Source organism: Odocoileus virginianus, chromosome 34 (genome assembly GCF_023699985.2).
Source record: "Odocoileus virginianus isolate 20LAN1187 ecotype Illinois chromosome 34, Ovbor_1.2, whole genome shotgun sequence".
NCBI lineage: Eukaryota > Metazoa > Chordata > Mammalia > Artiodactyla > Cervidae > Odocoileus > Odocoileus virginianus.
In genome coordinates, this window is record NC_069707.1 from 17648293 (window position 1) to 17658410 (window position 10118).

The 10118-nt window shown below is 38.5% G+C and overlaps 1 non-coding gene across 1 annotated transcript; it reads left to right on the forward strand.

The window, feature by feature from the left end:
* The first annotated feature begins 4116 nt into the window (after positions 1-4116).
* Positions 4117-4225, forward strand: LOC139033063 (U6 spliceosomal RNA). Its single transcript, XR_011485700.1, has one exon. It is a non-coding gene; the product is annotated as a U6 spliceosomal RNA (small nuclear RNA).
* Positions 4226-10118: the final 5893 nt, after the last annotated feature.

Here is a 10118-nt window from a genome sequence, read left to right on the forward strand (position 1 = left end):
AAGAGCAACTTCTAACTCAGCATATGGACGGGAGTTCACTGGCAAGAGCTCTTGCTTCTCACTTAAGCATTCTAATTGTGATTGTCATCATCAGCACAACTATGATGGAAAAGAAATACAGCTTTCAGATTGAAAAGCTCAAGAAATCACCAGGCGTCTCACTCAGGAAAATGCGGCCACACCTAAAATGACCCTGAGTTAGGTCTCTAAGAGAGACACAAGTTTTGTTTTTGTTTTTTTAGCATTTACAGGAGAGACTTATGGTTCACTCTGATTTCTCTTCTTAATTACACACTCCAGAATTCCAGACCCCAGGACACAATACGTCAACCCACTTTTTTTTTTTTTGCACCTGAGTACTCCTTTTCTGCATTTCACTATTCATTATTTAGTATTGTTTTCTGTATTTTCAAGTTTGTTTCTGCGAAGCTTTGACGTCTTCCCCCTCCCTCCCCAAAGTACTATAATTTCTTTCCAGGGAGGCCCTGGTATGATAAATTCTTGCTGAATTAATATGTTACCAAAAATGGAAAGTAAAATAAGTTCATGACTTGGGTCAAAAGACATTAATTTCTAGACAAGTGATGATTTAATCGCAGATGGAGGTTTTGGAACAAACCTTTTCCCCCTTTTATATAGACTTGGATATTTTAACTCTGTATCCTCTATACTACATTGTAGGGGCTGTGTTCACATTTTAGAAAGACCCTTGCTGTCAGATAATATGAAATGCAAATAGAGAAAAGTGGACTTTGCAATTAAAGGCAGTGATTGTGAGGGCTTTGTATGAGAGCAGAAGGTAGGCTACAGAAGCCTGACCCACCCTCATCTACTTCCAACTTGCCTGGAAACACCCGCTTCTGTCCAGCCCACTTTGTAATCGGGATTGAAAGTCCAAGTAGAGAAATGTATCCATCTTTTGTGCTTCCTATACCCCAGGTATAGCTGCTTTGGATCTCCCACCCACCTCTTTCCTCCGGCGCGAAGAACTCCGGCTTCAAGGTAAGGAATAAACATTTGTAAGCAAAACATCAGGAATTCCATTTCCTTGGTAACCAGGGCAGGGAAAGAGAGTTTGGGATGATGAGAAATATTCATTCTGACCAAGTACCTATCCATTCTCCCCCTCATTCCTCAGACTTTATCTGCAACACAAGGAAGGCCCCAAGTTGCTCCAAGTAGCGAGACATTTAAAGTTAAGTGGAAAGTGGAGGCTGCCGCTAAGTTTAGCTCTCCTGCTGAGATCCTTGGGAGATTATTACTTCCTTCTGGCTATATCAGGCCCCGCTTTTCCCACACCTATCAAGCGGCTTTGAAGTTTCACTTCATTTGAAATATTGTACAGTAAAGGCACACCGTGTGCTAACGGGCTGCATGGATTAGTGGAGCAAATAGTTGCTTAAATTAAATTTAGAAGTAGTTCAGATAAAGACCTAGAGAATTAGTACTGAGGTTAAGGATGGAACCTACAGAGGGATGCCTGGCTGGAGGGGAAAATTACAGGGAGGACGGGTTGCCTCCCCCGGCCCCCTCTGCCTCCCACTAGGAGAGAGTTTTGTCTAGTGCCTCCATGCAGTCACAGGGGATCCTGCTTGAAGGATGAGGACACGCGAGTTACTCTCAGAAGGATCATAGGTAGACCTCACAAATACACGTGGACAGCCAGGGCTGCCCTCTGCTTTCCGTTGTCTGTGGTCAGGCAGGTATTGGCAGCCTTGGACGATCAACATACTTTCATCACAGACGAAGAAAAACCTTCTGTGAAAACTGTATCACGGATCTAGGGAAAAACTTAAATTCTGCGCCGCACACAGATGCATCTGTCAACCGCTCTTTCCTCAGCCCTGTCAGTGGATTTCAGTGACCCACCTGCACTTCATTACCCTTTGTACAACACTTTGCAGCGAATTCTTATTCATAATCAGACAGCTCATCCAATTCCAGGCCGCAGAAATCACTTAAGCAGTCTTAATGAATACAGCATCCTTTGCATTCACATTTAGTAAAAATTCAAAGTAAAACATTCCCAAAGAGAGGCAGCTAACCTAACATTGTCATCCAAAATGCAAGCCTATAAAATCTGAGCTGAGACGATGGGGTCGCACTTATGTTTCCCCCCTTTTGTGTTTCCTTTAGGTTCCCAGGACGGTCCTAGAGAAATCGGATTCTCTCCTCCGTACGTCATAAGTAGAAACGAAGTCTGAAGTATGCTGAGCAATCTTCTATCATAGTTACCAGCAGAACACAAGTGAATCTAAAATCTAAATGTGGTCTAGGGGCTTCCCAGGTGGTCCAGTAGCTAAGAATCTGCCTTCCAATTGAAGGAACATGGGTTCGATCCCTGGTCCGGGGAACTAAGACCCCACGTGACTGCAGGGCAACGAAGCCCACCCACTGCAAGGAAGACCCAATGCGGCCAAAAAAATAAATAATGTTTCTCTGAGATTTTACATGCCCATGAAATGGCCTTTAAAAAGTAAATTTAGTTTAGATTTAGAATCTATAAATGGATACATGGTAAAGGTAAAGCAAGATCACAAGGAAGCTTGATATGTGCTGCTGTTCGGTCCCCAAATCATGTCTGACTCTTTGCAACCCCAGGCACTGCAGCATGCCAGGCTTTCCTGTCCTTCTCCATCTCCTGGAATTTGCCCAAGTTCATGTTCAACGAATCGGTGAAGCTTGATATATGGAACTCAAAATATACATGCAGAAAGGAAGAGGACATAGCAGTAAGTTGTTTTCTAAAGAAAGCAGGAGACAGTGTAGAGTAATAAGCTTTTCCTTCTGTTTCTATAGAATTCATCATTGCTTTGCTTCCCCTCCAAGGGTGATGCAAACACAGGACTTTATGGAATAACTAAGGAGGCACATTGTGAACAGATAAAGGCTAGGAAAAGGAACACCTCACGCTCCCTCCTTCCAGGTGAACGGGAAGCAGTTTATATACTGAAACACAATGAATCCACTGGAAGATAACAGAAGATGCTTCCAGACACTTGCACTAAGAAGATTCCCAAAGAGCTCTCACTGCTAGGTCATCCTCACAAAGTGGCATATTCCTTATTTCTACTAAGAAAATAAAAAGAAACAAACAATTCAACATAATTCAGAAAGAATTTTTTTCTTGGGCTGTACCCAAGCAGAAACTTATTTTGCAGTCCTTATTAATGGACATGGGCTTTGTTTGGTTCCCTTCCTGAAATCCAGCACCTATAGCAGTGCCCGGCAGATAGCAGGAATTCATTAAATGTTTGCTGAGTTGAGGACCTTCAAACTGAGTTTTATAAAAGACACACACATTTCAACTGGGCAATTCTCACATGGAGAAATAGATCATTCTGTGCAACAGCAAGAACCATGGGATAACTTTTAATTTTTTATTTAAGGAAAACTACAACTGTGGAATAAAAAAACCCAAACTGGAACCTGTTTATTTTGATTTTCTGCTATTTCTGTGGCTTACTAATAAGCCAATCAATAATATGAATAAATCTCTGCAGTCATTAGCAAGTCTCTTTGGTGAATTCACCAATTTCTTTCCAAGGAAGGCAATTACAGAATTTAAAATCCAGTCTCCCACTGAATTCTCCTTTTCTGTATTGAAATCTAAATGGTAAATGCAAGTACAAATAACTGTATTTTGGGTGGAGTCAGTGGAGTTTCTTAAATTAAAATTCAATTTGCTTATAATTGCAGCTTACATGCATTTCTGAGAAATAATACAGAGAAATCCTGCATATCCGTCACCCAGGTTTCCCCAGTGGAAACATCTTGTAAAACCACAGGTAGCATAATATCACAATCTGGATATTGATTGATGCAGACAAGACACAGAACATTTCTCTCACCATTAGGATCCCTCATGGTGTTTCACAGCCATGAAATACCTTCCCTCTCACCTTCACCCCACTGTCACTCCTCGAATATACTACTATGTTTCTCCATTTCTATCATTTTGCTATTTCACTAATGTTATATAAACAGTATTCTTGCCTGGAATTAGCAGAGTCAGATACAACTGAGCGACTAATACCTTCACTTTGGGTTTCCCAGGTGGTGCTAGTGGTAAAGAACTCCCCTGCCAAGGCAAGAGACATAAGAAAGGTGGGTTCAGTGCTCTCTTCGGCAGCACATATACTAAAAAATTGGAACAATACAGAGAAGATTAGCATGGCCCCTGTGCAAGGATGACACGCAAATTCGTGAAGCATTCCATATTTTTAGAACAGACTTTTGGACTCTGTGGGAGAAGGTGAGGGTGGGATGTTTCAAGAGATCAGCATCGAAACATGTATATTATCTAGGGTGAAACAGATCACCAGCCCAGGTTGGATGCATGAGACAAGTGCTCGGGCCTGGTGCACTGGGAAGACCCAGAGGGATCGGGTGGAGAGGGAGGTGGGAAGGGGGATCGGGATGGGGAATACATGTAACTCCATGGCTGATTCATGTCAATGTATGACAAAAACCACTACAATATTGTAAAGTAATTAGCCTCCAACTAATAAAAATAAATGAAAAAAAAAACAGAAAAGAAAAAAAAAAGGTGGGTTCAATCCCTGAGTCAGGAAGATCCCCTGGAGGATGGCATGCCAACCCACTCCAGTATTTTTGCCTGGAGAATCCCATGGACAGAGGAGCCTAGCGGGCTATGGTCCATATGGTCGTAAAGAGTCGACACAACTGAAGTGACTTAGCACCACACACATGGAAACAGAGTATTTAGTATATAATCTTTAGGATTGCGTTTTTTCATCCAGCCTAGTTCTCTGGTGATTCACCCATGCTATCATTTATATTAATAGTTTATTCCTTTTTGTTTTTAAGAAGTGTTTCATGGTATGAATGTACTGCAGTTTAACCATTCACCTCTTGATGGACATTTGTCTACTTTCAGTTTTTTGTTATTGTAAATAAAGTTGTTAAAATCATTCATCTACACGTTTTTGTATGAACATAACTTTTCATTTCTCTGGAATAAATGCCCAGGAGGGGAATTACTGGATAGAACATAACTTAACGTTTAAACTTTGAAGACACCATTGAACCATTTTTCATAGTGGCTGTACATGATGGACTTCACTGACGGCTCAGGCGGTAAAGAATCCTCCTCCAATGCGGGTGACCTGGGATCGATCCTTGGGTTGGGAAGATCCCCTGGAGGAAGGCATGGCAACCCACTCCAGTATTCTTGCCTGGGGAATCCCATGGATTCTGGAGGAGGGCTATAGTCCATGGGGTCGCAAAGAGACAGACACTACTGAGCGACTAAGCATAGCATACTACACATTCAATCCAGCAGTCTATGAGTGATGTAATTTCTTTGCATTCTTGCCAGTACTTGATGTTTTCACTATTTTGGATGTTAGCCATTCTCATAGATGTGTACTGATATCTTAATATTGTTTTCATTTGCATTTCCCTAATGAGGGGTAACAGGGCAACATGCATGTCTTTTCTTATTTCTGTGCTATGCCCATATGTTGTAATCTAAGCTATTAACAGAATCCTTAGTTTTTATGAAGGTATTTTCAGGCATGGATAGTTGTTAAAATTGATGGTTCTGAGAAGAAAAAAGTGCTAGAAATTCCTTTACCATCATTTTGCTGACATCAGTCTCCCCAGTTTTCCGTTTTGTAGATTGTACTTTTAACATCAAATATAAGAATTCTTTGCCTAGTCCTAGATGTCAAAAATATTTTCTGCCATTTTTTCTTAAAATTTTAGAGTTTTACATTTGCTTCTAATTCATTTCTGAGTCAATGTACTATAAGGTATGACTCATTGGGAAAAATCCTGATGCTGGGGAAGACTAAGGACAGGAGGAGAGGGGGGGACAGAGGATGAGATTGTTGGATGGTATCACCAGCTCAACAGACATGAGTTTGAGCAAACTCCTGGAGCTAGTGTAGGACAGGGAAGCCTGGCGTGCTGTGGTTCATGGAGTCTCAAAGAGTCGGATACAACTCACCGATTGAACAACAACCAAACAACAGCAACAACAAAGAGTCTTAAAATCTAGGTTCTCTTTTGTTTCCTATGGATGCCCATATACCTAGCACCACTTGTTGTAAAAGCTATCCTTCCTTCATTGAATTGCTTTTGAATCTTTGTCAAAATATGCTAGGCAAATTTGTGAGTCCTGTTTCTGGATTTTCGATTCTCATCCATTGATCTCTGTGTCTATGAATAGATATTCTTGCCTTATTCGTGATGTTAGGAGAAAAATATTCTGTTTTTCACCCTTAAATGAAATTTTATTATTAAGTTTTTTATAGATACTCTTTTTCAGTTGAAGAAATTGAGGAAATTCCCTTCTAGTCCAGGTTTTTCGGAGGTTTTTTCCTAATAAATAATGGGCGTGTTGAATTTTGTCAAATGCTTTTTTTTTTTTTTTTTTGGTGTCAGTTCTTCTTGTACAGTTTTTCTTCTTCGGCCTGCTAATATGGTGGATTATATTGAAGTGGTCTTATATCTCTGGATTAAGCCCTAACTGCTCATGGAGCACAATGATTTTTATATTGCTGAGTTCTTCTTTGTTAGGAATTTTTACATCTACATTCACGAGAAATACTGGTCTGTAGTTTTCTGTTTCTATTACTTGGTATCAAGATTTTACTAGGTTCATAAAATGATTGTGGAAGTGGTCTTTTCTCTTATATTTTCTGGAAGAGATTTATAGAATTGATGTTTGGTGCAATAACCTATCAAAACACCTGGGTCTGGACTGCAGAATTGGGCTTTTAAAAAATTCAATTTTCTAAATAGTTGTGGGGCATTCGAATAATTGTTTTTTTGTTTTTTTTTTTACATTGGGTAAATTGTGGTAGATGGTGTTTTTCAGAGAGCTGGCCTATTTAACCTAAATTGTCAATTTTATGTGTATAGAGTTCTCTGGAACATTTTCCTGTTATCAGTTTGCCGTTTGCAGTGTTAAAGGTTGAATTGTCCAAAATAATTTGTATGTTTAAGTTCTAAACCTCAGTACCTTAACATATGACCTTATTTGGAGATATGTCTTTATACAGATAATCAAGTTAAGGTGGAGTCAGTAGGTAGACCCTAAAACAATAGGACTGGAGTCTTTACGAAAAGGGAAAATTTGGACGCAGAGGTGAACACAGAAGGAAAATAAGAAGACAGCCATCTGAGAGAGACCTGAAACAGATGCTTTCCTCAAATCCCTTGGAAGGAACCAACACTGCCAAAACCCTTGATTTTGGACTTCTTAGTCTCTAGCACTGTAAAACAGTTGATCGAGGTTTCACTCAGTCTGTGGTACATTATTACAATAACCCTAGCAAACTTTTATAAAAGAGAATCTGTGGTGATATCTACATTTTTATTCCTGACATTAATCATTTGTGCCTTCTCTCTCTTTTTTTTTTTTATCAGTCTTTGTCAATTTTATCTTTTCAAGGAACTATTGGTTGATTTTCTCTTCTCATACTCTGCTTTCAATTTCACTGTTTTCTGGACTTCAAAAACAAGTTTTTACTTCCTATCTTCTGCTTGCTTAGAGTTTATTTTGCTCTTCCCCCCCCCCTACATTCTTGAGGAGGGCACTTAGAACATAAATTTGACATTTTTCCTCCTTTGCAATGTGTGCATTTAGTGCTAAAAGTTTGACTCTTAGTACTGTTTTAGCTGCTTTCCACAAATTTTGATATATTTTAATTTCATTTTCATTCAGTTCAATGATTTTTTTGGATTTCCCTTCAGGTTTTTCCTTTGACCTATAGATTATCTAGACGTGTACTGTTTAGTTTCCAAGTGTTTAAAGATGGATAAGGAAGCTGTGGTACATATACACCATGGAATATTACTCAGCCATTAAAAAGAATTCATTTGAATCAGTTCTAATGAGATGGATGAAACTGGAGCCCATTATACAGAATGAAGTAAGCCAGAAAGATAAAGATTTCTGCTTTCTTTATGCTACTGTCTTCTAGTTTTATTCCACTTTGGTCAGAGAAAACATTCTCTATAATTTTAGTTCTTTTAAGCTTGCTGAGGTTTGTTTAATGGCCATGATATGGTATCTTGGTATAGTTTCTGTATATACTTGAAAAGAATGAGTATTCTGCTATTGTTGAGTGGAATGCCCTATAAATATCAACTAAATCCTTTTGGTTGATGGCAGTGTTGAGTTCTTTCATACCCTTAATTTTACGCTAATTTTCTTTCTAGTTTTTCTTACAGTCATTGAGAGAATGATGTTAAAGTCTCTACCTATAACTGTAGAGTTGTCTATTTCTCCTTTCAGTTCTATCAGTTTTAGCTTCTCACAGTTTGCATCTTGCAGATTGTTCAGCTGGAGACCACTGTCAGAGTGGAGCCCGGTTAGTGTGATGCTAAGATGAGGGAGGAGAAGTCTCCTATAATTTTACGATTAAGTTTTTGTCTTTCAATGGACTCGTGTTCTCAGTTCCCATCTTCCCTGTAAGTAGGAGTAGTGGCTGGCATTCTCTGTTGGGTCCCAAAGTAGAATAAAACAATTACTTTGTTATTATCTACTAACAACAATAGTCTAAAAGTCTCTTTTCCCTTTCTCGATCCTTCAGCATTTTGTTGAGACTGTTTTTACCTGCACCCGTGGCATTTTTATATTGCCGCCTTATTGAACAATAAGTCTAGGGTATAAAAAGGAAAAAGAAAATTCAGCAAACTCACTGCTGTGTTTTTCTTGGGTCCCCAGTACCCTGTCTGGTCTGCCTTCTTCTTATCACCTTTCAGAGTCTTCTTGTTTGTCTTGTGTATAATGTCTAGAGTTTTTAGCAGATTTAGCAGGAATATGCAAATTCTGCTAAATTGGATGTCCACCCCATCTTTCAGGAGGCCAGTGAAGGCCTCCTGTTATTGATGTTCTTTGAACAAATCCTAAACATCCATGCTCTGGTTGAAAATATATTTGATATCTCTTTTGGCACTATAATACTATTATGAAGAGTCTATCAGAAATTTTAAAATGTGAAACATTTTATTACTTAATAATATCACTGCCCTCCTAATTGACTTGTTTATTTAGATAGCCTATTCTCCTAAAATGAAGTACACTTACATTGTAATGTATAATGAATAATTATAATGTGTAAATACATTGTATAGTAGTTCTCTACCCTTTAAATTAACATTTGCATTAATTCAAACTGACCATTCCCTCCACCCTCCAAAAATTGATGGTACTACAGACAGTTCATATATCATTATATTTTATAATGCACTAATACAAAAAGATTTGGAAAGGCATTGTCCAATGAGCATCTGATTTTGAGCATAAGGAAGTATGCAAACTATAGGAAAGGTAGTTCTAGAACTTACTGCATAGACTGTGTCCAGTATAGTGCCTGGCATGCAATATACATTGAATAAGTATTTGCAAATGATTGAATGAATAAATGAAGATGGCATTGAGTATTTGATGCTGATATTTTTCCTCTGACATAGAATTTTTGTGACTAAGATGCATAAATGAAATCTGATTGCCTCTAATGGAAATTTATAGTTAGATGCTGATATGTAGTTTGTGCATTTATACATAAAGCATTTTTGATATTATGTCTCATGTTTATGCTTGTGTATGGTAGATACATGGAGATTCTTAAAATTTTTTAAATCAAAAAATCTTTTCTTCTTTTGACATCATGCAAAACATAGGAAAATCAGCAATCACAAAGCTAGCCCTCTTCTACCTACAGTAAAAGTTAGTTAATGGTTAAACCTCCTGAGCTTATTGAGAATTCTTTTCTTTCAAAAGATGTTCAAGGGTATGGTCATTTATCAGAAAATTGCTTCTTTTTCAAGTAAACAAATGACTTTTCTCCTGTTCTCCGCTTTCCAGGTCTCAGGATAAAATGTTGCCAAGTGGTAGAGATCTCTCATGCTGTTATTCATCTGAGCCCTGTAGACTTAAGCCTAATTGATGGGCAGAGAATAAATAGAAAAGCAGGCTCTGGCTCTGCTGACACAAATCCAGTTTTCCCTGCCCAGCTCCCAAATGCTGGCTAAATCTATCTGTGTTTTTCATGGGCAGAGTTACAGTGCTATATTCACATTTAGATGTACAACATAAAGGAAATGCTTCTGATTGCTGCAAATTCTTTGGGTAAAAGAAA